This window comes from Pseudophryne corroboree, chromosome 1 (assembly GCF_028390025.1).
Source record: "Pseudophryne corroboree isolate aPseCor3 chromosome 1, aPseCor3.hap2, whole genome shotgun sequence".
Lineage (NCBI taxonomy): Eukaryota > Metazoa > Chordata > Amphibia > Anura > Myobatrachidae > Pseudophryne > Pseudophryne corroboree.
In genome coordinates, this window is record NC_086444.1 from 117650257 (window position 1) to 117678002 (window position 27746).

At 52.1% G+C, this 27746-nt stretch overlaps 9 non-coding genes and 2 pseudogenes across 9 annotated transcripts; all 11 read right to left on the reverse strand.

The window, feature by feature from the left end:
• Positions 1-1116: 1116 nt before the first annotated feature.
• LOC134959692 (U1 spliceosomal RNA) lies at positions 1117-1257 on the reverse strand (annotated as a pseudogene).
• A 3396-nt stretch (positions 1258-4653) lies between these two features.
• Positions 4654-4817, reverse strand: LOC134958407 (U1 spliceosomal RNA). Its single transcript, XR_010186991.1, has one exon. It is a non-coding gene; the product is annotated as a U1 spliceosomal RNA (small nuclear RNA).
• Positions 4818-6053: 1236 nt separating this feature from the next.
• LOC134957164 (U1 spliceosomal RNA) lies at positions 6054-6217 on the reverse strand. The gene has a single exon (XR_010186511.1). It is a non-coding gene; the product is annotated as a U1 spliceosomal RNA (small nuclear RNA).
• A 1236-nt stretch (positions 6218-7453) lies between these two features.
• On the reverse strand, positions 7454-7594 carry LOC134959703 (U1 spliceosomal RNA; annotated as a pseudogene).
• Positions 7595-9294: 1700 nt separating this feature from the next.
• On the reverse strand, positions 9295-9458 carry LOC134959249 (U1 spliceosomal RNA). Its single transcript, XR_010187320.1, has one exon. It is a non-coding gene; the product is annotated as a U1 spliceosomal RNA (small nuclear RNA).
• Positions 9459-19997: 10539 nt separating this feature from the next.
• LOC134958756 (U1 spliceosomal RNA) lies at positions 19998-20161 on the reverse strand. The gene has a single exon (XR_010187107.1). It is a non-coding gene; the product is annotated as a U1 spliceosomal RNA (small nuclear RNA).
• A 1227-nt stretch (positions 20162-21388) lies between these two features.
• LOC134958430 (U1 spliceosomal RNA) lies at positions 21389-21552 on the reverse strand. The gene has a single exon (XR_010187003.1). It is a non-coding gene; the product is annotated as a U1 spliceosomal RNA (small nuclear RNA).
• A 1227-nt stretch (positions 21553-22779) lies between these two features.
• LOC134957711 (U1 spliceosomal RNA) lies at positions 22780-22943 on the reverse strand. Its single transcript, XR_010186718.1, has one exon. It is a non-coding gene; the product is annotated as a U1 spliceosomal RNA (small nuclear RNA).
• A 1227-nt stretch (positions 22944-24170) lies between these two features.
• LOC134958212 (U1 spliceosomal RNA) lies at positions 24171-24334 on the reverse strand. Its single transcript, XR_010186913.1, has one exon. It is a non-coding gene; the product is annotated as a U1 spliceosomal RNA (small nuclear RNA).
• Positions 24335-25570: 1236 nt separating this feature from the next.
• LOC134957610 (U1 spliceosomal RNA) lies at positions 25571-25734 on the reverse strand. Its single transcript, XR_010186682.1, has one exon. It is a non-coding gene; the product is annotated as a U1 spliceosomal RNA (small nuclear RNA).
• A 1237-nt stretch (positions 25735-26971) lies between these two features.
• On the reverse strand, positions 26972-27135 carry LOC134957170 (U1 spliceosomal RNA). Its single transcript, XR_010186514.1, has one exon. It is a non-coding gene; the product is annotated as a U1 spliceosomal RNA (small nuclear RNA).
• Between the last annotated feature and the right edge of the window lie 611 nt (positions 27136-27746).

Here is a 27746-nt window from a genome sequence, read left to right on the forward strand (position 1 = left end):
GAGGCTGCATCTCTTCACGTTGACATGGGAAGGCGGAAGGGTGACTGTTCCTGAAGCACCCCCAAACTATGCGCACAACTAGTGCAAATCCTTCCCAGGGCACACTGCAGCAGATGAATTTGCATACCGTCATGTCATAAAAGCAGTCGGGCACAGTTACAGTAGCTGCAACCCTCATCTCCATATGAAAAGCAACAGGCAGTGCACCGTCCTATGTCTCAATGGGTTCTTAAATTGGAAAATAAAATATAAAAGGCAGCTTGAGATTTAACCCCCTCGCTGCTGAGGGTTTTCTCATCCTCGCACCGAGACCATTTTCCGACGTTAGCGCTCGTCCGAACGTCGTCGTCACGGATTTCTTTTTATTTATTTTTTCTTTCTTTCTTATCCCCCCTGCGGCACTCACACAAATTATACCTTGGTTTTTGTTTGTTTTTTTTTCTTTCAAAAGACTTTGTAGTCTCAAAAAAGCCATTAGTCTTTTTACTGATTTGAACACGTCAAAAGTTGTTTCACCCAAATGGCCCAAAAAGCGTATTTCTCAAGCAAGTGAACCAAAAGCAAATGTGATTTTTTTTCTTTTGTCCCCCGTCTTATAAGCACCATAGACAAATACTTTGTGTTTTGCCACCAATCCACCTGCCCAAAATCTGCACGCAAACCAAAAATGCTCTCTTTCTTCTAGTTTTCGCCGCCTCAATTTAAACGCTTACTATGTGTAGGAAGACTACGGCAGCCCAGCGAGGCCTACCATTTTACAAAGTAGACAAGCTACTGCATGAAATGAGGGAGCAAAGTTTTTTTCTCTCTCCCCCTCATATCTGACACAATCTGGGGGCCTACTTTACAAAGCAAGTGAAACCGTGTGGGTCCTGCAGCGCCCTGTATTGGTTGTTTATGCGAAGCACAGTACAAGGCCGGAAAAAGCAAGGAAGCATGCAGCCAGCGCACAGGAGAAGAGATGAGAAGAGAGCGCTGAGTGAAAGATAGAAGCGCACCTTAACGGGCACAGGGGTCCAGTGGAGGGAGGGTTGAAATGAAGAAAAGGATGGAAACAGCAAAGGAAGAGACAGCACCAGCAGCACACAAAAAGATCTGACTTTTACCAGAGATGATCAGGGGAAAGCGCGAACGCAGTCCCCCACTACCACAAATTATGCAGTCGAGTTTCCCGCATTTGGGGAAATCGCAGGGGTCAGCACACCCGGAGTGCAATGGATGAGCCTCGCCCTGGGAGACAGAGCCGGCCTTAGGCATAGGCAAACTAGGCAAATGCCTAGGGCATTTGGTATGCTTAGGGGCACCAGCAGCTCCTGCTGATTAAAATGATATGCGGCATGCCTATATTCTGTGTGTAACTGCGGCTGTATCTGGATACGAAATGCTACGTTGCGTGTATCCCTGGAAATCACTGTAATGTAGCATTTCGTATGCAGATACAGCTGCAGTTGCACATGCATGCTGCATATAATTTTAATCAGCAGAAGCTGCTTGTGCTTTCTAGCCATATAGTAATGCAAATAATATGCATTTTCATAAACAAAAGGTGCCCGACGTTAGCAGAGCTGCCAGCTGACTCATGCCAGGCATCTGCTGCAGAACTAGCGGCAGTGCTAGGGGGCACCAGCCAAAATCTTGCCTAGGGCATCATATTGGTTAGGGCCGGCTCTGCTGGGAGAACCACCTTCGTGATCATGGTATCTCCCCTGCCAGGTAAGTATGAGTTGGACTAGGGCTCAGGAGGGCCCCTGCTTGGGCACACCCCCGTCAAGTGAAGGAGGTTGACCGGAGCCATGACAAGTGAACTCTCGGCAGGGGACGGGAAAAGAAAACTGCAGGGAGGCTGCATCTCTTCACGTTGACATGGGAAGGCGGAAGGGTGACTGTTCCTGAAGCACCCCCAAACTATGCGCACAACTAGTGCAAATCCTTCCCAGGGCACACTGCAGCAGATGAATTTGCATACCGTCATGTCATAAAAGCAGTCGGGCACAGTTACAGTAGCTGCAACCCTCATCTCCATATGAAAAGCAACAGGCAGTGCACCGTCCTATGTCTCAATGGGTTCTTAAATTGGAAAATAAAATATAAAAGGCAGCTTGAGATTTAACCCCCTCGCTGCTGAGGGTTTTCTCATCCTCGCACCGAGACCATTTTCCGACGTTAGCGCTCGTCCGAACGTCGTCGTCACGGATTTCTTTTTATTTATTTTTTCTTTTTTTCTTATCCCCCCTGCGGCACTCACACAAATTATACCTTGGTTTTTGTTTGTTTTTTTTTTCTTTCAAAAGACTTTGTAGTCTCAAAAAAGCCATTAGTCTTTTTACTGATTTGAACACGTCAAAAGTTGTTTCACCCAAATGGCCCAAAAAGCGTATTTCTCAAGCAAGTGAACCAAAAGCAAATGTGATATTTTTTCTTTTGTCCCCCGTCTTATAAGCACCATAGACAAATACTTTGTGTTTTGCCACCAATCCACCTGCCCAAAATCTGCACGCAAACCAAAAATGCTCTCTTTCTTCTAGTTTTCGCCGCCTCAATTTAAACGCTTACTATGTGTAGGAAGACTACGGCAGCCCAGCGAGGCCTACCATTTTACAAAGTAGACAAGCTACTGCATGAAATGAGGGAGCAAAGTTTTTTTTCTCTCTCCCCCTCATATCTGACACAATCTGGGGGCCTACTTTACAAAGCAAGTGAAACCGTGTGGGTCCTGCAGCGCCCTGTATTGGTTGTATATGCGAAGCACAGTACAAGGCCGGAAAAAGCAAGGAAGCATGCAGCCAGCGCACAGGAGAAGAGATGAGAAGAGAGCGCTGAGTGAAAGATAGAAGCGGACCTTAACGGGCACAGGGGTCCAGTGGAGGGAGGGTTGAAATGAAGAAAAGGATGGAAACAGCAAAGGAAGAGACAGCACCAGCAGCACACAAAAAGATCTGACTAGGGATGGACATCGATGGTCGATGTTTCCGAACCATCGATGTTTTCGTTTCGATGGTAGTGTTTTTAGCATTTAATGATGCCCTCTCGATGTTTTTCACCATCGAATGATAGTCATTCGATGGTCTTCCGATGGTGGCTTGTTTTTTTCTAATTCCAAATAGCTATGCCTCCCCTTGCTGCTGTGTCTATCAGGGAAACTTCCTAAGTCCGTTGGAGGCTGTCTATTTCAGACATGAGCCTGCTCAGCCAGTCCCCTCACCCCCTCCCCTCTCTAGGCTGCTGCTAGGCAACAGGACCCACTGCAAGCTCTGATTGGCTCTCACTGACTCAGAGAGCCAATCAGATCCCAGACCTTACCCTGCAGCAGCAGAAGCCACAGACACACGGAGCTCAGGAGGATTCAGAGGAGACAGAGTGACATCACTGATATTTATATCACTCCAGCTATACACCACCACTGATCAGGGGGAATAATTTAGGAGGGCTATGGACAAAGTCCTTGCTTGAGTATGTTTTGGACTGTGGGAAAAACCAAGAGAAAACACAAAAAACATGGAAAGAACATACAAACTCCACACCATAATCATCGGAATTGGTCCCATGTGAGACAGCAAGGCAAACCGTGCACTGAGCAAGTTGCCATCCACATTATTGTAAGAAATTCCCAGCCGGTACGCCGTACCGCCGGGTTGTCCACAATACTGCATTCCGCTGGCTTTGTTCTGTTTGAGGGGAGGAGAGCGCAGCGCAGCGCCTCCTCTGCCCCTCAATTCTCTTGGATGCCCAGTCTCACTCTCCATCGGCGGCGGCGCGGTCAATCTGAATAAGGCACCGGTTTACTAGCCAATCAGAGCTCATGGACCGGCAGCTGCAGCTCCTGATTGGCTGCCGGTCCGCGAGCTCTGATTGGCTAACGAACCGGCGCATCATTTCAGATTGACCCCGCCGCCGTTGGAGAGTGAGACCGGGCATCAAAGAGAATTGAGGGGCAAGAGAGACGCTATGCTGCGCTCTCCGCCCCTCACATAGAAGAAACAGAGCCAGCGGTAAGGGGTGGGGGGCAATGAGCGCACAGTGGGACAATGTATATCTGCCACAGGGGGGCATTGTATATCTGGCACTGTGGGGGCAATGTATATCTGGCACTGTGGGGACATTGTATATCTGGCACAGTGGGGGCAATGTATCTCTGGCACTGTGGGGGCATTGTATATCTGACACAGTGGGGGCATTGTATATCTGGCACTGTGGGGGCAATGTATATCTGGCACTGTGGGGGCATTGTATATCTGGCACTGTGGGGGCATTGCATATCTGGCATAGTGGGGGCAATGTATCTCTGGCACTGTGGGGGCATTGTATATCTGGCATAGTGGGGGCATTGTATATTTGGCACAGTGGGGGCAATGTTACTTCATCATTGGGCATTGTGTGTGTATATTATATATGTATATTATACACACAATGTCCAGTGATAAAGTAATATGTTGCTCAGAGTCTGGCCCTGCCCCCGATCCCAATTCCCACATTGCAAACGAAAATGCAGGCTTTTGCGCATGAACTAGTCATATAAATAGTTTTCACCATCGAATACTTTTGATGTGATGATTAGTAACCATTGCATCGAAAGTTTCAATGGTGGAGCATTGCCATCATATGATGGTTTGCTTTCGATGTCCATCCCTAGATCTGACTTTTACCAGAGATGATCAGGGGAAAGCGCGAACGCAGTCCCCCACTACCACAAATTATGCAGTCGAGTTTCCCGCATTTGGGGAAATCACAGGGGTCAGCACACCCGGAGTGCAATGGATGAGCCTCGCCCTGGGAGAACCACCTTCGTGATCATGGTATCTCCCCTGCCAGGTAAATATGAGTTGGACTAGGGCTCAGGAGGGCCCCTGCTCGGGCACACCCCCGTCAAGTGAAGGAGGTTGACCGGAGCCATGACAAGTGAACTCTCGGCAGGGGACGGGAAAAGAAAACTGCAGGGAGGCTGCATCTCTTCACGTTGACATGGGAAGGCGGAAGGGTGACTGTTCCTGAAGCACCCCCAAACTATGCGCACAACTAGTGCAAATCCTTCCCAGGGCACACTGCAGCAGATGAATTTGCATACCGTCATGTCATAAAAGCAGTCGGGCACAGTTACAGTAGCTGCAATCCTCTTCTCCATATGAAAAGCAACAGGCAGTGCACCGTCCTATGTCTCAATGGGTTCTTAAATTGGAAAATAAAATATAAAAGGCAGCTTGAGATTTAGCCCCCTCGCTGCTGAGGGTTTTCTCATCCTCGCACCGAGACCATTTTCCGACGTTAGCGCTCGTCCGAACATCGTCGTCACGGATTTCTTTTTATTTATTTTTTCTTTTTTTCTTATCCCCCCTGCGGCACTCACACAAATTATACCTTGGTTTTTGTTTGTTTTTTTTTTCTTTCAAAAGACTTTGTAGTCTCAAAAAAGCCATTAGTCTTTTTACTGATTTGAACACGTCAAAAGTTGTTTCACCCAAATGGCCCAAAAAGCGTATTTCTCAAGCAAGTGAACCAAAAGCAAATGTGATATTTTTTCTTTTGTCCCCCGTCTTATAAGCACCATAGACAAATACTTTGTGTTTTGCCACCAATCCACCTGCCCAAAATCTGCACGCAAACCAAAAATGCTCTCTTTCTTCTAGTTTTCGCCGCCTCAATTTAAACGCTTACTATGTGTAGGAAGACTACGGCAGCCCAGCGAGGCCTACCATTTTACAAAGTAGACAAGCTACTGCATGAAATGAGGGAGCAAAGTTTTTTTTCTCTCTCCCCCTCATATCTGACACAATCTGGGGGCCTACTTTACAAAGCAAGTGAAACCGTGTGGGTCCTGCAGCGCCCTGTATTGGTTGTATATGCGAAGCACAGTACAAGGCCGGAAAAAGCAAGGAAGCATGCAGCCAGCGCACAGGAGAAGAGATGAGAAGAGAGCGCTGAGTGAAAGATAGAAGCGCACCTTAACGGGCACAGGGGTCCAGTGGAGGGAGGGTTGAAATGAAGAAAAGGATGGAAACAGCAAAGGAAGAGACAGCACCAGCAGCACACAAAAAGATCTGACTTTTACCAGAGATGATCAGGGGAAAGCGCGAACGCAGTCCCCCACTACCACAAATTATGCAGTCGAGTTTCCCGCATTTGGGGAAATCGCAGGGGTCAGCACACCCGGAGTGCAATGGATGAGCCTCGCCCTGGGAGAACCACCTTCGTGATCATGGTATCTCCCCTGCCAGGTAAGTATGAGTTGGACTAGGGCTCAGGAGGGCCCCTGCTTGGGCACACCCCCGTCAAGTGAAGGAGGTTGACCGGAGCCATGACAAGTGAACTCTCGGCAGGGGACGGGAAAAGAAAACTGCAGGGAGGCTGCATCTCTTCACGTTGACATGGGAAGGCGGAAGGGTGACTGTTCCTGAAGCACCCCCAAACTATGCGCACAACTAGTGCAAATCCTTCCCAGGGCACACTGCAGCAGATGAATTTGCATACCGTCATGTCATAAAAGCAGTCGGGCACAGTTACAGTAGCTGCAACCCTCATCTCCATATGAAAAGCAACAGGCAGTGCACCGTCCTATGTCTCAATGGGTTCTTAAATTGGAAAATAAAATATAAAAGGCAGCTTGAGATTTAACCCCCTCGCTGCTGAGGGTTTTCTCATCCTCGCACCGAGACCATTTTCCGACGTTAGCGCTCGTCCGAACGTCGTCGTCACGGATTTCTTTTTATTTCTTTTTTCTTTCTTTCTTATCCCCCCTGCGGCACTCACACAAATTATACCTTGGTTTTTGTTTTTTGTTTTTTTCTTTCAAAAGACTTTGTAGTCTCAAAAAAGCCATTAGTCTTTTTACTGATTTGAACACGTCAAAAGTTGTTTCACCCAAATGGCCCAAAAAGCGTATTTCTCAAGCAAGTGAACCAAAAGCAAATGTGATTTTTTTTCTTTTGTCCCCCGTCTTATAAGCACCATAGACAAATACTTTGTGTTTTGCCACCAATCCACCTGCCCAAAATCTGCACGCAAACCAAAAATGCTCTCTTTCTTCTAGTTTTCGCCGCCTCAATTTAAACGCTTACTATGTGTAGGAAGACTACGGCAGCCCAGCGAGGCCTACCATTTTACAAAGTAGACAAGCTACTGCATGAAATGAGGGAGCAAAGTTTTTTTTCTCTCTCCCCCTCATATCTGACACAATCTGGGGGCCTACTTTACAAAGCAAGTGAAACCGTGTGGGTCCTGCAGCGCCCTGTATTGGTTGTTTATGCGAAGCACAGTACAAGGCCGGAAAAAGCAAGGAAGCATGCAGCCAGCGCACAGGAGAAGAGATGAGAAGAGAGCGCTGAGTGAAAGATAGAAGCGCACCTTAATGGGCACAGGGGTCCAGTGGAGGGAGGGTTGAAATGAAGAAAAGGATGGAAACAGCAAAGGAAGAGACAGCACCAGCAGCACACAAAAAGATCTGACTTTTACCAGAGATGATCAGGGGAAAGCGCGAACGCAGTCCCCCACTACCACAAATTATGCAGTCGAGTTTCCCGCATTTGGGGAAATCGCAGGGGTCAGCACACCCGGAGTGCAATGGATGAGCCTCGCCCTGGGAGACAGAGCCGGCCTTAGGCATAGGCAAACTAGGCAAATGCCTAGGGCATTTGGTATGCTTAGGGGCACCAGCAGCTCCTGCTGATTAAAATGATATGCGGCATGCCTATATTCTGTGTGTAACTGCGGCTGTATCTGGATACGAAATGCTACGTTGCGTGTATCCTTGGAAATCACTGTAATGTAGCATTTCGTATGCAGATACAGCTGCAGTTGCACATGCATGCTGCATATAATTTTAATCAGCAGAAGCTGCTTGTGCTTTCTAGCCATATAGTAATGCAAATAATATGCATTTTCATAAACAAAAGGTGCCCGACGTTAGCAGAGCTGCCAGCTGACTCATGCCAGGCATCTCCTGCAGAACTAGCGGCGGTGCTAGGGGGCACCAGCCAAAATCTTGCCTAGGACATCATATTGGTTAGGGCCGGCTCTGCTGGGAGAACCACCTTCGTGATCATGGTATCTCCCCTGCCAGGTAAGTATGAGTTGGACTAGGGCTCAGGAGGGCCCCTGCTTGGGCACACCCCCGTCAAGTGAAGGAGGTTGACCGGAGCCATGACAAGTGAACTCTCGGCAGGGGACGGGAAAAGAAAACTGCAGGGAGGCTGCATCTCTTCACGTTGACATGGGAAGGCGGAAGGGTGACTGTTCCTGAAGCACCCCCAAACTATGCGCACAACTAGTGCAAATCCTTCCCAGGGCACACTGCAGCAGATGAATTTGCATACCGTCATGTCATAAAAGCAGTCGGGCACAGTTACAGTAGCTGCAACCCTCATCTCCATATGAAAAGCAACAGGCAGTGCACCGTCCTATGTCTCAATGGGTTCTTAAATTGGAAAATAAAATATAAAAGGCAGCTTGAGATTTAACCCCCTCGCTGCTGAGGGTTTTCTCATCCTCGCACCGAGACCATTTTCCGACGTTAGCGCTCGTCCGAACGTCGTCGTCACGGATTTCTTTTTATTTATTTTTTCTTTCTTTCTTATCCCCCCTGCGGCACTCACACAAATTATACCTTGGTTTTTGTTTGTTTTTTTTTTCTTTCAAAAGACTTTGTAGTCTCAAAAAAGCCATTAGTCTTTTTACTGATTTGAACACGTCAAAAGTTGTTTCACCCAAATGGCCCAAAAAGCGTATTTCTCAAGCAAGTGAACCAAAAGCAAATGTGATTTTTTTTCTTTTGTCCCCCGTCTTATAAGCACCATAGACAAATACTTTGTGTTTTGCCACCAATCCACCTGCCCAAAATCTGCACGCAAACCAAAAATGCTCTCTTTCTTCTAGTTTTCGCCGCCTCAATTTAAACGCTTACTATGTGTAGGAAGACTACGGCAGCCCAGCGAGGCCTACCATTTTACAAAGTAGACAAGCTACTGCATGAAATGAAGGAGCAAAGTTTTTTTTCTCTCTCCCCCTCATATCTGACACAATCTGGGGGCCTACTTTACAAAGCAAGTGAAACCGTGTGGGTCCTGCAGCGCCCTGTATTGGTTGTATATGCGAAGCACAGTACAAGGCCGGAAAAAGCAAGGAAGCATGCAGCCAGCGCACAGGAGAAGAGATGAGAAGAGAGCGCTGAGTGAAAGATAGAAGCGCACCTTAACGGGCACAGGGGTCCAGTGGAGGGAGGGTTGAAATGAAGAAAAGGATGGAAACAGCAAAGGAAGAGACAGCACCAGCAGCACACAAAAAGATCTGACTTTTACCAGAGATGATCAGGGGAAAGCGCGAACGCAGTCCCCCACTACCACAAATTATGCAGTCAAGTTTCACGCATTTGGGGAAATCGCAGGGGTCAGCACACCCGGAGTGCAATGGATGAGCCTCGCTCTGGGAGAACCACCTTCGTGATCATGGTATCTCCCCTGCCAGGTAAGTATGAGTTGGACTAGGGCTCAGGAGGGCCCCTGCTTGGGCACACCCCCGTCAAGTGAAGGAGGTTGACCGGAGCCAGTGTGAGAGGTGCGGTTGGGGGCCTGCGAGTGCGTGTGGTGTTGCCTGCTGCCGTGCAGGTGTAGACTCTGTACTCACCAGGCACCGCTCTCTCTCACCTTCAGGTACCGGAACCTTCAACGGACCTGGAATTCTTCAGTCGGATCCGGACACGGCGATTCCCTCTTGGAGCTGACCGTCGACCGAGCTGAGGAGAGAATGGTCTACATTAAAGGGGGTATCGACCCTGCTTCCGGTGGAACAGGGGATACCCCAGGGGTGGCTGCGACCTTCACCGGCTGGGTGAATGGTCATCACCGGCACAAAGCCTCAGCTACCCAGCTTTCACACACTCGCGCTTTCGCACGTAGTGTGATGAAAGGGATTCTCACGTCCGTGAGCAATCCTAACTCCGGCGCTCGGGGACAAACAAGGGACAGACGTACACGGATGCTACTCACCGTCACGAGTCTTGCACTCCGATCTTCTCCACTTACAGGTCCCTGTAAGGAGGCAAAGAGAAACAGCCGTGCAGGGCCTAACTCTGACCTAGTGTCACACCCTATACTATCTACAACAGCGGAGCCCTCAAACTAGCTCTGTGGGTGTGGTGCAACACAACTATGCACAACTTACACAACACATACACTTTGCCCTGCACGGTAACAACATATAACACACTATCGGAGTTACAACATAAAACGGTGCTGTCCCTTTTCTACCCGACCCAGAACACCCAGTAGTGGGGACCGCACAGCTCACCCACCTACCGTACTCTCAGGGTGGCCTGAGCCTAGCGCCCAGTACCACCTTTACTCACCTCAGGGAAACACTGCTTCGCTGGGCCTAGCGCCCCCTAACTGCCCACAGGCCGGAGGCCTGACTTTGCCCACGGGCCTAGCGCCCGCCTACTTGCCGCCCGTTGGGTGACCTGGGCCTTGTGCCCAGGGTCACCTTATCGTATCCCTGATTTGGCCACAAATACCCTAGGGCCTAACGCCCTCTATTAGCCACAGGCCTAGTGCCTAGATTGTCCCCCGGGCCTAGTGCCGCCTAACTGGTGCCGCATGAGTGGGGTGGCTTGGGCCTAATGCCCAAACCACCTCATCAAATATTGGGGGCCCAAACTCCTAACTGCGCCCAGGCCTAGCGCCTGAATTGTGTCCTCGGGCCTAATGCCCGTCCCTGGTGGTCGAGGGAGGAAAAGGGGAGGGGGAGGATAGCCTCACTGAGGCCTTACCTAACCTGGGGGCCTCCACCGTCTTCTGCCGCTGACCCGTCCTGGCCAGCGACGCCTCCGTCTCTTCCCTGCGTCCAGCCGCCGCTGGACATCTTCTTTCTGCAGGCCGACGTCTTCTGGCCTCTTCCGCGGCCTCAGGACCTCCTCTCCCCGCGGTCGTCGTCTTCTCCTCGGCGCCGGATCCTCTTCTGCGCTCCGGCGCGCCGACGACCTCCTCCGCTGCTCCCGGCCGTGTCTTCTCTTCTTCGCGCTCTTCTGCGCGCGCCCGGCGTCTCTCTCCTCTTCGCCGCTCTTCGGCGCGGCCTCCTGTCCGAACGGCTCCCGCCCGGCGTCTGACGTCAGACGCCGGGGGCGGGGCCTATGACGCGGCGAGCGCCGATTGGCTCGCCGCGTCTCTTCCTGATTGGCCGCCGCTCCGGGAGCCGCGATTGGCTCCCGGAGGGCGCCAACATTCAAACCCTCCAGCCTGGGGTCCGGTGCAGGGAAAAGGGTAATCCCTGCACCGGACACCCGCCGCCGCCGCCACGCACCCAGCGCTGGGGACAGACAAGCTGCCCCAGCGCTGTCCCCAACTAGGGACAACACAGATGTGCCCACAGGGCACATCCTTACATTTCCCCCCCCTTTTTCCTTTGTAGTCCCTACAAAGTTCCTCACGACGCCCATTGTCCGCGGGTCAGGGAATTCCGAGGTCCCTCCGGCGAGGGTGCATTCGGGGGCCCAGCCTGGACCAGCTGTGACCCCACATCCTTCCTCCTCCAGCTCCGGGTTCCTCTTGCGTCCTGACCTCCATCGGCGGATCCTCTGGGGGAGTGGCATCTCCTCACGGTCGCTCGACGTTGGCCACCAAGGGGAATCTTCTTCCACGGGGACAACAGTCACCCACTCTTGCCCTCCGTTATCGTCTGTGGCTTCGTCCCTGTCTTCCGGGTGTGGTATCAACCACCACCCAACAGCGGAATCCTCCGGGGCATCCGTTTCCTCCCGGGCAACAGCCACCACATGTCGAATTTCCTCGTGGGGCATCTCCAAAGGTCCTGTGTCTTCCTCTGGAACGGGTCCTCCCACGGCATCACGATCCTGTCCCCGTACGTCGGTCCATTTCGGCACTCCCGGTAGGTATTCTTGCTCCAGGACTATCTCCTCCTCTTCACGGAGGGCATTCAACTGGGAGCATGACTCCACCCGACCCTGCCAGTCACTCTCGTCGGCGCTTCCGATGCCAGAGTCGTCCTCCATCTGTTCTGGGAGGGATTCGTCGGCGGACAGCTCACCGTAGTCAGAGTCCTCCTCCGATATCTGGACTGGGGTATTACTTTCCTCCTCAGCGTACTTCTTCGCTTCCGCTGGCACCTCTGCTTCCTCAGCGTACTCCTTCGTTTCCGCTGGCATCGCTACTTCCTCAGCGTACTCCTTCGCTTCCGCTGGCATCTCTTGGTACCCAGGACACTCCTGTTCCGCACGTCCTGGTCGTGGACGGTTCCATCGCGGGGAGATTCCGGACGTCTCAGTCACTGGGTCTTCACGCTTTTCTTCGCAGCGTGGTCTCTTCACCTCCCAGTCGTCCACCTCCGCCTCATGCGGGTAAGGATTCTGCCTTACTGGGGTCACTTTCTTGGGACAAAGTAGGTCCGCGGCATCTTCCCAGGGGCACTCACTGGCCGCATGTCCTGGTCGCCGACACTTCCAACAAGGGAGGGCCACTGCCACCTTCTCCAAGACGGGTTCCTGGTCCACCTCCTTCACTGGGGAATCTTCACCCGTTGGTTCCGGCTCAGAGGAAATGGGCACCTGCGAATTAACTTCAAGCAAGGCCTTCCGCTCCATTTCCCTGGTTTCCTCCTCCCATCTCTGGGCGCGACCATCCGCAATCATCCGGTCTTCATTCCACGGACAATCGGGAAGCGCATGTCCCCTCGCAGAGCAGAGCGCACACACAGGCTCTGCAGCCACCCGGTCCCAAAGCTGCTGACGAGATTCCGTCAGCTGCTTCACCGTGGCCTCGTAGTCCGTCCTGTCTTCCGTCCATGGACATTCCAGGAGCCGATGTCGGGGATCTCCACAGCTTTCACACCGGGAATCAACCTCGTCTTCGCTCAACTCTTCGTCCCAAGGACAACTGTTGTGCTCATGCCCGTAGTTTCCGCAGAGCAAACACCAGGACTCCTTCTTCGCTTGGCCCTTCTGACGTCTTCGGTCCGCTTCCTGGACCACCTTCTTTGGGGACGTCTCTCGCCAAGTACACTCGTCGGCAAAGTGACCTGTTTGCCGACATTTCTTGCAGGGCGTCACAGCGGCCTTCTTGCGCCCCTTCTCCCGGCGCTCTTCTTTTTCACGCTGGACCGACCGCTGCACCATCTTCAGGATGTCTGCCCCAGACACCGTCACCCAGTCGCTCTGGTCCGCACACGTCCGGGGGTGAGTCTTATCCGGAGCCGTCCGCAGGGAGGTCTTCTTGGTGGCGTTCCACATCGTGTCCGTGATCCGGTCTCTTTGATCCTGCCGTCTACGCCAAGTGTGAGAGGTGCGGTTGGGGGCCTGCGAGTGCGTGTGGTGGTGCCTGCTGCCGTGCAGGTGTAGACTCTGTACTCACCAGGCACCGCTCTCTCTCACCTTCAGGTACCGGAACCTTCAACGGACCTGGAATTCTTCAGTCGGATCCGGACACGGCGATTCCCTCTTGGAGCTGACCGTCGACCGAGCTGAGGAGAGAATGGTCTACATTAAAGGGGGTATCGACCCTGCTTCCGGTGGAACAGGGGATACCCCAGGGGTGGCTGCGACCTTCACCGGCTGGGTGAATGGTCATCACCGGCACAAAGCCTCAGCTACCCAGCTTTCACACACTCGCGCTTTCGCACGTAGTGTGATGAAAGGGATTCTCACGTCCGTGAGCAATCCTAACTCCGGCGCTCGGGGACAAACAAGGGACAGACGTACACGGATGCTACTCACCGTCACGAGTCTTGCACTCCGATCTTCTCCACTTACAGGTCCCTGTAAGGAGGCAAAGAGAAACAGCCGTGCAGGGCCTAACTCTGACCTAGTGTCACACCCTATACTATCTACAACAGCGGAGCCCTCAAACTAGCTCTGTGGGTGTGGTGCAACACAACTATGCACAACTTACACAACACATACACTTTGCCCTGCACGGTAACAACATATAACACACTATCGGAGTTACAACATAAAACGGTGCTGTCCCTTTTCTACCCGACCCAGAACACCCAGTAGTGGGGACCGCACAGCTCACCCACCTACCGTACTCTCAGGGTGGCCTGAGCCTAGCGCCCAGTACCACCTTTACTCACCTCAGGGAAACACTGCTTCGCTGGGCCTAGCGCCCCCTAACTGCCCACAGGCCGGAGGCCTGACTTTGCCCACGGGCCTAGCGCCCGCCTACTTGCCGCCCGTTGGGTGACCTGGGCCTTGTGCCCAGGGTCACCTTATCGTATCCCTGATTTGGCCACAAATACCCTAGGGCCTAACGCCCTCTATTAGCCACAGGCCTAGTGCCTAGATTGTCCCCCGGGCCTAGTGCCGCCTAACTGGTGCCGCATGAGTGGGGTGGCTTGGGCCTAATGCCCAAACCACCTCATCAAATATTGGGGGCCCAAACTCCTAACTGCGCCCAGGCCTAGCGCCTGAATTGTGTCCTCGGGCCTAATGCCCGTCCCTGGTGGTCGAGGGAGGAAAAGGGGAGGGGGAGGATAGCCTCACTGAGGCCTTACCTAACCTGGGGGCCTCCACCGTCTTCTGCCGCTGACCCGTCCTGGCCAGCGACGCCTCCGTCTCTTCCCTGCGTCCAGCCGCCGCTGGACATCTTCTTTCTGCAGGCCGACGTCTTCTGGCCTCTTCCGCGGCCTCAGGACCTCCTCTCCCCGCGGTCGTCGTCTTCTCCTCGGCGCCGGATCCTCTTCTGCGCTCCGGCGCGCCGACGACCTCCTCCGCTGCTCCCGGCCGTGTCTTCTCTTCTTCGCGCTCTTCTGCGCGCGCCCGGCGTCCCTCTCCTCTTCGCCGCTCTTCGGCGCGGCCTCCTGTCCGAACGGCTCCCGCCCGGCGTCTGACGTCAGACGCCGGGGGCGGGGCCTATGACGCGGCGAGCGCCGATTGGCTCGCCGCGTCTCTTCCTGATTGGCCGCCGCTCCGGGAGCCGCGATTGGCTCCCGGAGGGCGCCAACATTCAAACCCTCCAGCCTGGGGTCCGGTGCAGGGAAAAGGGTAATCCCTGCACCGGACACCCGCCGCCGCCGCCACGCACCCAGCGCTGGGGACAGACAAGCTGCCCCAGCGCTGTCCCCAACTAGGGACAACACAGATGTGCCCACAGGGCACATCCTTACATTTCCCCCCCCTTTTTCCTTTGTAGTCCCTACAAAGTTCCTCACGACGCCCATTGTCCGCGGGTCAGGGAATTCCGAGGTCCCTCCGGCGAGGGTGCATTCGGGGGCCCAGCCTGGACCAGCTGTGACCCCACATCCTTCCTCCTCCAGCTCCGGGTTCCTCTTGCGTCCTGACCTCCATCGGCGGATCCTCTGGGGGAGTGGCATCTCCTCACGGTCGCTCGACGTTGGCCACCAAGGGGAATCTTCTTCCACGGGGACAACAGTCACCCACTCTTGCCCTCCGTTATCGTCTGTGGCTTCGTCCCTGTCTTCCAGGTGTGGTATCAACCACCACCCAACAGCGGAATCCTCCGGGGCATCCGTTTCCTCCCGGGCAACAGCCACCACATGTCGAATTTCCTCGTGGGGCATCTCCAAAGGTCCTGTGTCTTCCTCTGGAACGGGTCCTCCCACGGCATCACGATCCTGTCCCCGTACGTCGGTCCATTTCGGCACTCCCGGTAGGTATTCTTGCTCCAGGACTATCTCCTCCTCTTCACGGAGGGCATTCAACTGGGAGCATGACTCCACCCGACCCTGCCAGTCACTCTCGTCGGCGCTTCCGATGCCAGAGTCGTCCTCCATCTGTTCTGGGAGGGATTCGTCGGCGGACAGCTCACCGTAGTCAGAGTCCTCCTCCGATATCTGGACTGGGGTATTACTTTCCTCCTCAGCGTACTTCTTCGCTTCCGCTGGCACCTCTGCTTCCTCAGCGTACTCCTTCGTTTCCGCTGGCATCGCTACTTCCTCAGCGTACTCCTTCGCTTCCGCTGGCATCTCTTGGTACCCAGGACACTCCTGTTCCGCACGTCCTGGTCGTGGACGGTTCCATCGCGGGGAGATTCCGGACGTCTCAGTCACTGGGTCTTCACGCTTTTCTTCGCAGCGTGGTCTCTTCACCTCCCAGTCGTCCACCTCCGCCTCATGCGGGTAAGGATTCTGCCTTACTGGGGTCACTTTCTTGGGACAAAGTAGGTCCGCGGCATCTTCCCAGGGGCACTCACTGGCCGCATGTCCTGGTCGCCGACACTTCCAACAAGGGAGGGCCACTGCCACCTTCTCCAAGACGGGTTCCTGGTCCACCTCCTTCACTGGGGAATCTTCACCCGTTGGTTCCGGCTCAGAGGAAATGGGCACCTGCGAATTAACTTCAAGCAAGGCCTTCCGCTCCATTTCCCTGGTTTCCTCCTCCCATCTCTGGGCGCGACCATCCGCAATCATCCGGTCTTCATTCCACGGACAATCGGGAAGCGCATGTCCCCTCGCCTCGCAGAGCGCACACACAGGCTCTGCAGCCACCCGGTCCCAAAGCTGCTGACGAGATTCCGTCAGCTGCTTCACCGTGGCCTCGTAGTCCGTCCTGTCTTCCGTCCATGGACATTCCAGGAGCCGATGTCGGGGATCTCCACAGCTTTCACACCGGGAATCAACCTCGTCTTCGCTCAACTCTTCGTCCCAAGGACAACTGTTGTGCTCATGCCCGTAGTTTCCGCAGAGCAAACACCAGGACTCCTTCTTCGCTTGGCCCTTCTGACGTCTTCGGTCCGCTTCCTGGACCACCTTCTTTGGGGACGTCTCTCGCCAAGTACACTCGTCGGCAAAGTGACCTGTTTGCCGACATTTCTTGCAGGGCGTCACAGCGGCCTTCTTGCGCCCCTTCTCCCGGCGCTCTTCTTTTTCACGCTGGACCGACCGCTGCACCATCTTCAGGATGTCTGCCCCAGACACCGTCACCCAGTCGCTCTGGTCCGCACACGTCCGGGGGTGAGTCTTATCCGGAGCCGTCCGCAGGGAGGTCTTCTTGGTGGCGTTCCACATCGTGTCCGTGATCCGGTCTCTTTGATCCTGCCGACTACGCCAAGTGTGAGAGGTGCGGTTGGGGGCCTGCGAGTGCGTGTGGTGGTGCCTGCTGCCGTGCAGGTGTAGACTCTGTACTCACCAGGCACCGCTCTCTCTCACCTTCAGGTACCGGAACCTTCAACGGACCTGGAATTCTTCAGTCGGATCCGGACACGGCGATTCCCTCTTGGAGCTGACCGTCGACCGAGCTGAGGAGAGAATGGTCTACATTAAAGGGGGTATCGACCCTGCTTCCGGTGGAACAGGGGATACCCCAGGGGTGGCTGCGACCTTCACCGGCTGGGTGAATGGTCATCACCGGCACAAAGCCTCAGCTACCCAGCTTTCACACACTCGCGCTTTCGCACGTAGTGTGATGAAAGGGATTCTCACGTCCGTGAGCAATCCTAACTCCGGCGCTCGGGGACAAACAAGGGACAGACGTACACGGATGCTACTCACCGTCACGAGTCTTGCACTCCGATCTTCTCCACTTACAGGTCCCTGTAAGGAGGCAAAGAGAAACAGCCGTGCAGGGCCTAACTCTGACCTAGTGTCACACCCTATACTATCTACAACAGCGGAGCCCTCAAACTAGCTCTGTGGGTGTGGTGCAACACAACTATGCACAACTTACACAACACATACACTTTGCCCTGCACGGTAACAACATATAACACACTATCGGAGTTACAACATAAAACGGTGCTGTCCCTTTTCTACCCGACCCAGAACACCCAGTAGTGGGGACCGCACAGCTCACCCACCTACCGTACTCTCAGGGTGGCCTGAGCCTAGCGCCCAGTACCACCTTTACTCACCTCAGGGAAACACTGCTTCGCTGGGCCTAGCGCCCCCTAACTGCCCACAGGCCGGAGGCCTGACTTTGCCCACGGGCCTAGCGCCCGCCTACTTGCCGCCCGTTGGGTGACCTGGGCCTTGTGCCCAGGGTCACCTTATCGTATCCCTGATTTGGCCACAAATACCCTAGGGCCTAACGCCCTCTATTAGCCACAGGCCTAGTGCCTAGATTGTCCCCCGGGCCTAGTGCCGCCTAACTGGTGCCGCATGAGTGGGGTGGCTTGGGCCTAATGCCCAAACCACCTCATCAAATATTGGGGGCCCAAACTCCTAACTGCGCCCAGGCCTAGCGCCTGAATTGTGTCCTCGGGCCTAATGCCCGTCCCTGGTGGTCGAGGGAGGAAAAGGGGAGGGGGAGGATAGCCTCACTGAGGCCTTACCTAACCTGGGGGCCTCCACCGTCTTCTGCCGCTGACCCGTCCTGGCCAGCGACGCCTCCGTCTCTTCCCTGCGTCCAGCCGCCGCTGGACATCTTCTTTCTGCAGGCCGACGTCTTCTGGCCTCTTCCGCGGCCTCAGGACCTCCTCTCCCCGCGGTCGTCGTCTTCTCCTCGGCGCCGGATCCTCTTCTGCGCTCCGGCGCGCCGACGACCTCCTCCGCTGCTCCCGGCTGTGTCTTCTCTTCTTCGCGCTCTTCTGCGCGCGCCCGGCGTCCCTCTCCTCTTCGCCGCTCTTCGGCGCGGCCTCCTGTCCGAATGGCTCCCGCCCGGCGTCTGACGTCAGACGCCGGGGGCGGGGCCTATGACGCGGCGAGCGCCGATTGGCTCGCCGCGTCTCTTCCTGATTGGCCGCCGCTCCGGGAGCCGCGATTGGCTCCCGGAGGGCGCCAACATTCAAACCCTCCAGCCTGGGGTCCGGTGCAGGGAAAAGGGTAATCCCTGCACCGGACACCCGCCGCCGCCGCCACGCACCAAGCGCTGGGGACAGACAAGCTGCCCCAGCGCTGTCCCCAACTAGGGACAACACAGATGTGCCCACAGGGCACATCCTTACACCATGACAAGTGAACTCTCGGCAGGGGACGGGGAAAGAAAACTGCAGGGAGGCTGCATCTCTTCACGTTGACATGGGAAGGCGGAAGGGTGACTGTTCCTGAAGCACCCCCAAACTATGCGCACAACTAGTGCAAATCCTTCCCAGGGCACACTGCAGCAGATGAATTTGCAGACCGTCATGTCATAAAAGCAGTCGGGCACAGTTACAGTAGCTGCAACCCTCATCTCCATATGAAAAGCAACAAGCAGTGCACCGTCCTATGTCTCAATGGGTTCTTAAATTGGAAAATAAAATATAAAAGGCAGCTTGAGATTTAACCCCCTCGCTGCTGAGGGTTTTCTCATCCTCGCACCGAGACCATTTTCCGACGTTAGCGCTCGTCCGAACGTCGTCGTCACGGATTTCTTTTTATTTATTTTTTCTTTCTTTCTTATCCCCCCTGCGGCACTCACACAAATTATACCTTGGTTTTTGTTTGTTTTTTTTTTCTTTCAAAAGACTTTGTAGTCTCAAAAAAGCCATTAGTCTTTTTACTGATTTGAACACGTCAAAAGTTGTTTCACCCAAATGGCCCAAAAAGCGTATTTCTCAAGCAAGTGAACCAAAAGCAAATGTGATTTTTTTTCTTTTGTCCCCCGTCTTATAAGCACCATAGACAAATACTTTGTGTTTTGCCACCAATCCACCTGCCCAAAATCTGCACGCAAACCAAAAATGCTCTCTTTCTTCTAGTTTTCGCCGCCTCAATTTAAACGCTTACTATGTGTAGGAAGACTACGGCAGCCCAGCGAGGCCTACCATTTTACAAAGTAGACAAGCTACTGCATGAAATGAGGGAGCAAAGTTTTTTTTCTCTCTCCCCCTCATATCTGACACAATCTGGGGGCCTACTTTACAAAGCAAGTGAAACCGTGTGGGTCCTGCAGCGCCCTGTATTGGTTGTATATGCGAAGCACAGTACAAGGCCGGAAAAAGCAAGGAAGCATGCAGCCAGCGCACAGGAGAAGAGATGAGAAGAGAGCGCTGAGTGAAAGATAGAAGCGCACCTTAACGGGCACAGGGGTCCAGTGGAGGGAGGGTTGAAATGAAGAAAAGGATGGAAACAGCAAAGGAAGAGACAGCACCAGCAGCACACAAAAAGATCTGACTTTTACCAGAGATGATCAGGGGAAAGCGCGAACGCAGTCCCCCACTACCACAAATTATGCAGTCGAGTTTCCCGCATTTGGTGAAATCGCAGGGGTCAGCACACCCGGAGTGCAATGGATGAACCTCGCCCTGGGAGAACCACCTTCGTGATCATGGTATCTCCCCTGCCAGGTAAGTATGAGTTGGACTAGGGCTCAGGAGGGCCCCTGCTTGGGCACACCCCCGTCAAGTGAAGGAGGTTGACCGGAGCCATGACAAGTGAACTCTCGGCAGGGGACGGGAAAAGAAAACTGCAGGGAGGCTGCATCTCTTCACGTTGACATGGGAAGGCGGAAGGGTGACTGTTCCTGAAGCACCCCCAAACTATGCGCACAACTAGTGCAAATCCTTCCCAGGGCACACTGCAGCAGATGAATTTGCATACCGTCATGTCATAAAAGCAGTCGGGCACAGTTACAGTAGCTGCAACCCTCATCTCCATATGAAAAGCAACAGGCAGTGCACCGTCCTATGTCTCAATGGGTTCTTAAATTGGAAAATAAAATATAAAAGGCAGCTTGAGATTTAACCCCCTCGCTGCTGAGGGTTTTCTCATCCTCGCACCGAGACCATTTTCCGACGTTAGCGCTCGTCCGAACGTCGTCGTCACGGATTTCTTTTTATTTATTTTTTCTTTCTTTCTTATCCCCCCTGCGGCACTCACACAAATTATACCTTGGTTTTTGTTTGTTTGTTTTTTCTTTCAAAAGACTTTGTAGTCTCAAAAAAGCCATTAGTCTTTTTACTGATTTGAACACGTCAAAAGTTGTTTCACCCAAATGGCCCAAAAAGCGTATTTCGCAAGCAAGTGAACCAAAAACAAATGTGATTTTTTTTCTTTTGTCCCCCGTCTTATAAGCACCATAGACAAATACTTTGTGTTTTGCCACCAATCCACCTGCCCAAAATCTGCACGCAAACCAAAAATGCTCTCTTTCTTCTAGTTTTCGCCGCCTCAATTTAAACGCTTACTATGTGTAGGAAGACTACGGCAGCCCAGCGAGGCCTACCATTTTACAAAGTAGACAAGCTACTGCATGAAATGAGGGAGCAAAGTTTTTTTTCTCTCTCCCCCTCATATCTGACACAATCTGGGGGCCTACTTTACAAAGCAAGTGAAACCGTGTGGGTCCTGCAGCGCCCTGTATTGGTTGTATATGCGAAGCACAGTACAAGGCCGGAAAAAGCAAGGAAGCATGCAGCCAGCGCACAGGAGAAGAGATGAGAAGAGAGCGCTGAGTGAAAGATAGAAGCGCACCTTAACGGGCACAGGGGTCCAGTGGAGGGAGAGTTGAAATGAAGAAAAGGATGGAAACAGCAAAGGAAGAGACAACACCAAAAAAGATCTGACTTTTACCAGAGATGATCAGGGGAAAGCGCGAACGCAGTCCCCCACTACCACAAATTATGCAGTCGAGTTTCCCGCATTTGGGGAAATCGCAGGGGTCAGCACACCCGGAGTGCAATGGATGAGCCTCGCCTTGGGAGAACCACCTTCGTGATCATGGTATCTCCCCTGCCAGGTAAGTATGAGTTGGACTAGGGCTCAGGAGGGCCCCTGCTTGGGCACACCCCCGTCAAGTGAAGGAGGTTGACCGGAGCCATGACAAGTGAACTCTCGGCAGGGGACGGGAAAAGAAAACTGCAGGGAGGCTGCATCTCTTCACGTTGACATGGGAAGGCGGAAGGGTGACTGTTCCTGAAGCACCCCCAAACTATGCGCACAACTAGTGCAAATCCTTCCCAGGGCACACTGCAGCAGATGAATTTGCATACCGTCATGTCATAAAAGCAGTCGGGCACAGTTACAGTAGCTGCAACCCTCATCTCCATATGAAAAGCAACAGGCAGTGCACCGTCCTATGTCTCAATGGGTTCTTAAATTGGAAAATAAAATATAAAAGGCAGCTTGAGATTTAACCCCCTCGCTGCTGAGGGTTTTCTCATCCTCGCACCGAGACCATTTTCCGACGTTAGCGCTCGTCCGAACGTCGTCGTCACGGATTTCTTTTTATTTATTTTTTCTTTCTTTCTTATCCCCCCTGCGGCACTCACACAAATTATACCTTGGTTTTTGTTTGTTTGTTTTTTCTTTCAAAAGACTTTGTAGTCTCAAAAAAGCCATTAGTCTTTTTACTGATTTGAACACGTCAAAAGTTGTTTCACCCAAATGGCCCAAAAAGCGTATTTCTCAAGCAAGTGAACCAAAAGCAAATGTGATTTTTTTTCTTTTGTCCCCCGTCTTATAAGCACCATAGACAAATACTTTGTGTTTTGCCACCAATCCACCTGCCCAAAATCTGCACGCAAACCAAAAATGCTCTCTTTCTTCTAGTTTTCGCCGCCTCAATTTAAACGCTTACTATGTGTAGGAAGACTACGGCAGCCCAGCGAGGCCTACCATTTTACAAAGTAGACAAGCTACTGCATGAAATGAGGGAGCAAAGTTTTTTTTCTCTCTCCCCCTCATATCTGACACAATCTGGGGGCCTACTTTACAAAGCAAGTGAAACCGTGTGGGTCCTGCAGCGCCCTGTATTGGTTGTATATGCGAAGCACAGTACAAGGCTGGAAAAAGCAAGGAAGCATGCAGCCAGCGCACAGGAGAAGAGATGAGAAGAGAGCGCTGAGTGAAAGATAGAAGCGCACCTTAACGGGCACAGGGGTCCAGTGGAGGGAGAGTTGAAATGAAGAAAAGGATGGAAACAGCAAAGGAAGAGACAGCACCAAAAAAGATCTGACTTTCACCAGAGATGATCAAGGGAAAGCGCGAACGCAGTCCCCCACTACCACAAATTATGCAGTCGAGTTTCCCGCATTTGGGGAAATCGCAGGGGTCAGCACACCCGGAGTGCAATGGATGAGCCTCGCCCTGGGAGAACCACCTTCGTGATCATGGTATCTCCCCTGCCAGGTAAGTATGAGTTGGACTAGGGCTCAGGAGGGCCCCTGCTTGGGCACACCCCCGTCAAGTGAAGGAGGTTGACCGGAGCCATGACAAGTGAACTCTCGGCAGGGGACGGGAAAAGAAAACTGCAGGGAGGCTGCATCTCTTCACGTTGACATGGGAAGGCGGAAGGGTGACTGTTCCTGAAGCACCCCCAAACTATGCGCACAACTAGTGCAAATCCTTCCCAGGGCACACTGCAGCAGATGAATTTGCATACCGTCATGTCATAAAAGCAGTCGGGCACAGTTACAGTAGCTGCAACCCTCATCTCCATATGAAAAGCAACAGGCAGTGCACCGTCCTATGTCTCAATGGGTTCTTAAATTGGAAAATAAAATATAAAAGGCAGCTTGAGATTTAACCCCCTCGCTGCTGAGGGTTTTCTCATCCTCGCACCGAGACCATTTTCCGACGTTAGCGCTCGTCCGAACGTCGTCGTCACGGATTTCTTTTTATTTATTTTTTCTTTCTTTCTTATCCCCCCTGCGGCACTCACACAAATTATACCTTGGTTTTTGTTTGTTTTTTTTTTCTTTCAAAAGACTTTGTAGTCTCAAAAAAGCCATTAGTCTTTTTACTGATTTGAACACGTCAAAAGTTGTTTCACCCAAATGGCCCAAAAAGCGTATTTCTCAAGCAAGTGAACCAAAAGCAAATGTGATTTTTTTTCTTTTGTCCCCCGTCTTATAAGCACCATAGACAAATACTTTGTGTTTTGCCACCAATCCACCTGCCCAAAATCTGCACGCAAACCAAAAATGCTCTCTTTCTTCTAGTTTTCGCCGCCTCAATTTAAACGCTTACTATGTGTAGGAAGACTACGGCAGCCCAGCGAGGCCTACCATTTTACAAAGTAGACAAGCTACTGCATGAAATGAGGGAGCAAAGTTTTTTTTCTCTCTCCCCCTCATATCTGACACAATCTGGGGGCCTACTTTACAAAGCAAGTGAAACCGTGTGGGTCCTGCAGCGCCCTGTATTGGTTGTATATGCGAAGCACAGTACAAGGCTGGAAAAAGCAAGGAAGCATGCAGCCAGCGCACAGGAGAAGAGATGAGAAGAGAGCGCTGAGTGAAAGATAGAAGCGCACCTTAACGGGCACAGGGGTCCAGTGGAGGGAGAGTTGAAATGAAGAAAAGGATGGAAACAGCAAAGGAAGAGACAGCACCAAAAAAGATCTGACTTTCACCAGAGATGATCAGGGGAAAGCGCGAACGCAGTCCCCCACTACCACAAATTATGCAGTCGAGTTTCCCGCATTTGGGGAAATCGCAGGGGTCAGCACACCCGGAGTGCAATGGATGAGCCTCGCCCTGGGAGAGCCACCTTCGTGATCATGGTATCTCCCCTGCCAGGTAAGTATGAGTTGGACTAGGGCTCAGGAGGGCCCCTGCTTGGGCACACCCCCGTCAAGTGAAGGAGGTTGACCGGAGCCATGACAAGTGAACTCTCGGCAGGGGACGGGAAAAGAAAACTGCAGGGAGGCTGCATCTCTTCACGTTGACATGGGAAGGCGGAAGGGTGACTGTTCCTGAAGCACCCCCAAACTATGCGCACAACTAGTGCAAATCCTTCCCAGGGCACACTGCAGCAGATGAATTTGCATACCGTCATGTCATAAAAGCAGTCGGGCACAGTTACAGTAGCTGCAACCCTCATCTCCATATGAAAAGCAACAGGCAGTGCACCGTCCTATGTCTCAATGGGTTCTTAAATTGGAAAATAAAATATAAAAGGCAGCTTGAGATTTAACCCCCTCGCTGCTGAGGGTTTTCTCATCCTCGCACCGAGACCATTTTCCGACGTTAGCGCTCGTCCGAACGTCGTCGTCGCGGATTTCTTTTTATTTATTTTTTCTTTCTTTCTTATCCCCCCTGCGGCACTCACACAAATTATACCTTGGTTTTTGTTTGTTTGTTTTTTCTTTCAAAAGACTTTGTAGTCTCAAAAAAGCCATTAGTCTTTTTACTGATTTGAATACGTCAAAAGTTGTTTCACCCAAATGGCCCAAAAAGCGTATTTCTCAAGCAAGTGAACCAAAAGCAAATGTGATTTTTTTTCTTTTGTCCCCCGTCTTATAAGCACCATAGACAAATACTTTGTGTTTTGCCACCAATCCACCTGCCCAAAATCTGCACGCAAACCAAAAATGCTCTCTTTCTTCTAGTTTTCGCCGCCTCAATTTAAACGCTTACTATGTGTAGGAAGACTACGGCAGCCCAGCGAGGCCTACCATTTTACAAAGTAGACAAGCTACTGCATGAAATGAGGGAGCAAAGTTTTTTTTCTCTCTCCCCCTCATATCTGACACAATCTGGGGGCCTACTTTACAAAGCAAGTGAAACCGTGTGGGTCCTGCAGCGCCCTGTATTGGTTGTATATGCGAAGCACAGTACAAGGTCGGAAAAAGCAAGGAAGCATGCAGCCAGCGCACAGGAGAAGAGATGAGAAGAGAGCGCTGAGTGAAAGATAGAAGCGCACCTTAACGGGCACAGGGGTCCAGTGGAGGGAGAGTTGAAATGAAAAAAAGGATAGAAACAGCAAAGGAAGAGACAGCACCAGCAGCACACAAAAAGATCTGACTTTTACCAGAGATGATCAGGGGAAAGCGCAAACGCAGTCCCCCACTACCACAAATTATGCAGTCGAGTTTCCCGCATTTGGGGAAATCGCAGGGGTCAGCACACCCGGAGTGCAATGGATGAGCCTCGCCCTGGGAGAACCACCTTCGTGATCATGGTATCTCCCCTGCCAGGTAAGTATGAGTTGGACTAGGGCTCAGGAGGGCCCCTGCTTGGGCACACCCCCGTCAAGTGAAGGAGGTTGACCGGAGCCATGACAAGTGAACTCTCGGCAGGGGACGGGAAAAGAAAACTGCAGGGAGGCTGCATCTCTTCACGTTGACATGGGAAGGCGGAAGGGTGACTGTTCCTGAAGCACCCCCAAACTATGCGCACAACTAGTGCAAATCCTTCCCAGGGCACACTGCAGCAGATGAATTTGCATACCGTCATGTCATAAAAGCAGTCGGGCACAGTTACAGTAGCTGCAACCCTCATCTCCATATGAAAAGCAACAGGCAGTGCACCGTCCTATGTCTCAATGGGTTCTTAAATTGGAAAATAAAATATAAAAGGCAGCTTGAGATTTAACCCCCTCGCTGCTGAGGGTTTTCTCATCCTCGCACCGAGACCATTTTCCGACGTTAGCGCTCGTCCGAACGTCGTCGTCACGGATTTCTTTTTATTTATTTTTTCTTTCTTTCTTATCCCCCCTGCGGCACTCACACAAATTATACCTTGGTTTTTGTTTGTTTGTTTTTTCTTTCAAAAGACTTTGTAGTCTCAAAAAAGCCATTAGTCTTTTTACTGATTTGAACACGTCAAAAGTTGTTTCACCCAAATGGCCCAAAAAGCGTATTTCTCAAGCAAGTGAACCAAAAGCAAATGTGATTTTTTTTCTTTTGTCCCCCGTCTTATAAGCACCATAGACAAATACTTTGTGTTTTGCCACCAATCCACCTGCCCAAAATCTGCACGCAAACCAAAAATGCTCTCTTTCTTCTAGTTTTCGCCGCCTCAATTTAAACGCTTACTATGTGTAGGAAGACTACGGCAGCCCAGCGAGGCCTACCATTTTACAAAGTAGACAAGCTACTGCATGAAATGAGGGAGCAAAGTTTTTTTTCTCTCTCCCCCTCATATCTGACACAATCTGGGGGCCTACTTTACAAAGCAAGTGAAACCGTGTGGGTCCTGCAGCGCCCTGTATTGGTTGTATATGCGAAGCACAGTACAAGGCTGGAAAAAGCAAGGAAGCATGCAGCCAGCGCACAGGAGAAGAGATGAGAAGAGAGCGCTGAGTGAAAGATAGAAGCGCACCTTAACGGGGCACAGGGGTCCAGTGGAGGGAGGGTTGAAATGAAGAAAAGGATGGAAACAGCAAAGGAAGAGACAGCACCAGCAGCACACAAAAAGATCTGACTTTTACCAGAGATGATCAGGGGAAAGCGCGAACGCAGTCCCCCACTACCACAAATTATGCAGTCGAGTTTCCCGCATTTGGGGAAATCGCAGGGGTCAGCACACCCGGAGTGCAATGGATGAGCCTCGCCCTGGGAGAACCACCTTCGTGATCATGGTATCTCCCCTGCCAGGTAAGTATGAGTTGGACTAGGGCTCAGGAGGGCCCCTGCTTGGGCACACCCCCGTCAAGTGAAGGAGGTTGACCGGAGCCATGACAAGTGAACTCTCGGCAGGGGACGGGAAAAGAAAACTGCAGGGAGGCTGCATCTCTTCACGTTGACATGGGAAGGCGGAAGGGTGACTGTTCCTGAAGCACCCCCAAACTATGCGCACAACTAGTGCAAATCCTTCCCAGGGCACACTGCAGCAGATGAATTTGCATACCGTCATGTCATAAAAGCAGTCGGGCACAGTTACAGTAGCTGCAACCCTCATCTCCATATGAAAAGCAACAGGCAGTGCACCGTCCTATGTCTCAATGGGTTCTTAAATTGGAAAATAAAATATAAAAGGCAGCTTGAGATTTTAACCCCCTCGCTGCTGAGGGTTTTCTCATCCTCGCACCGAGACCATTTTCCGACGTTAGCGCTCGTCCGAACGTCGTCGTCACGGATTTCTTTTTATTTATTTTTTCTTTCTTTCTTATCCCCCCTGCGGCACTCACACAAATTATACCTTGGTTTTTGTTTGTTTGTTTTTTCTTTCAAAAGACTTTGTAGTCTCAAAAAAGCCATTAGTCTTTTTACTGAT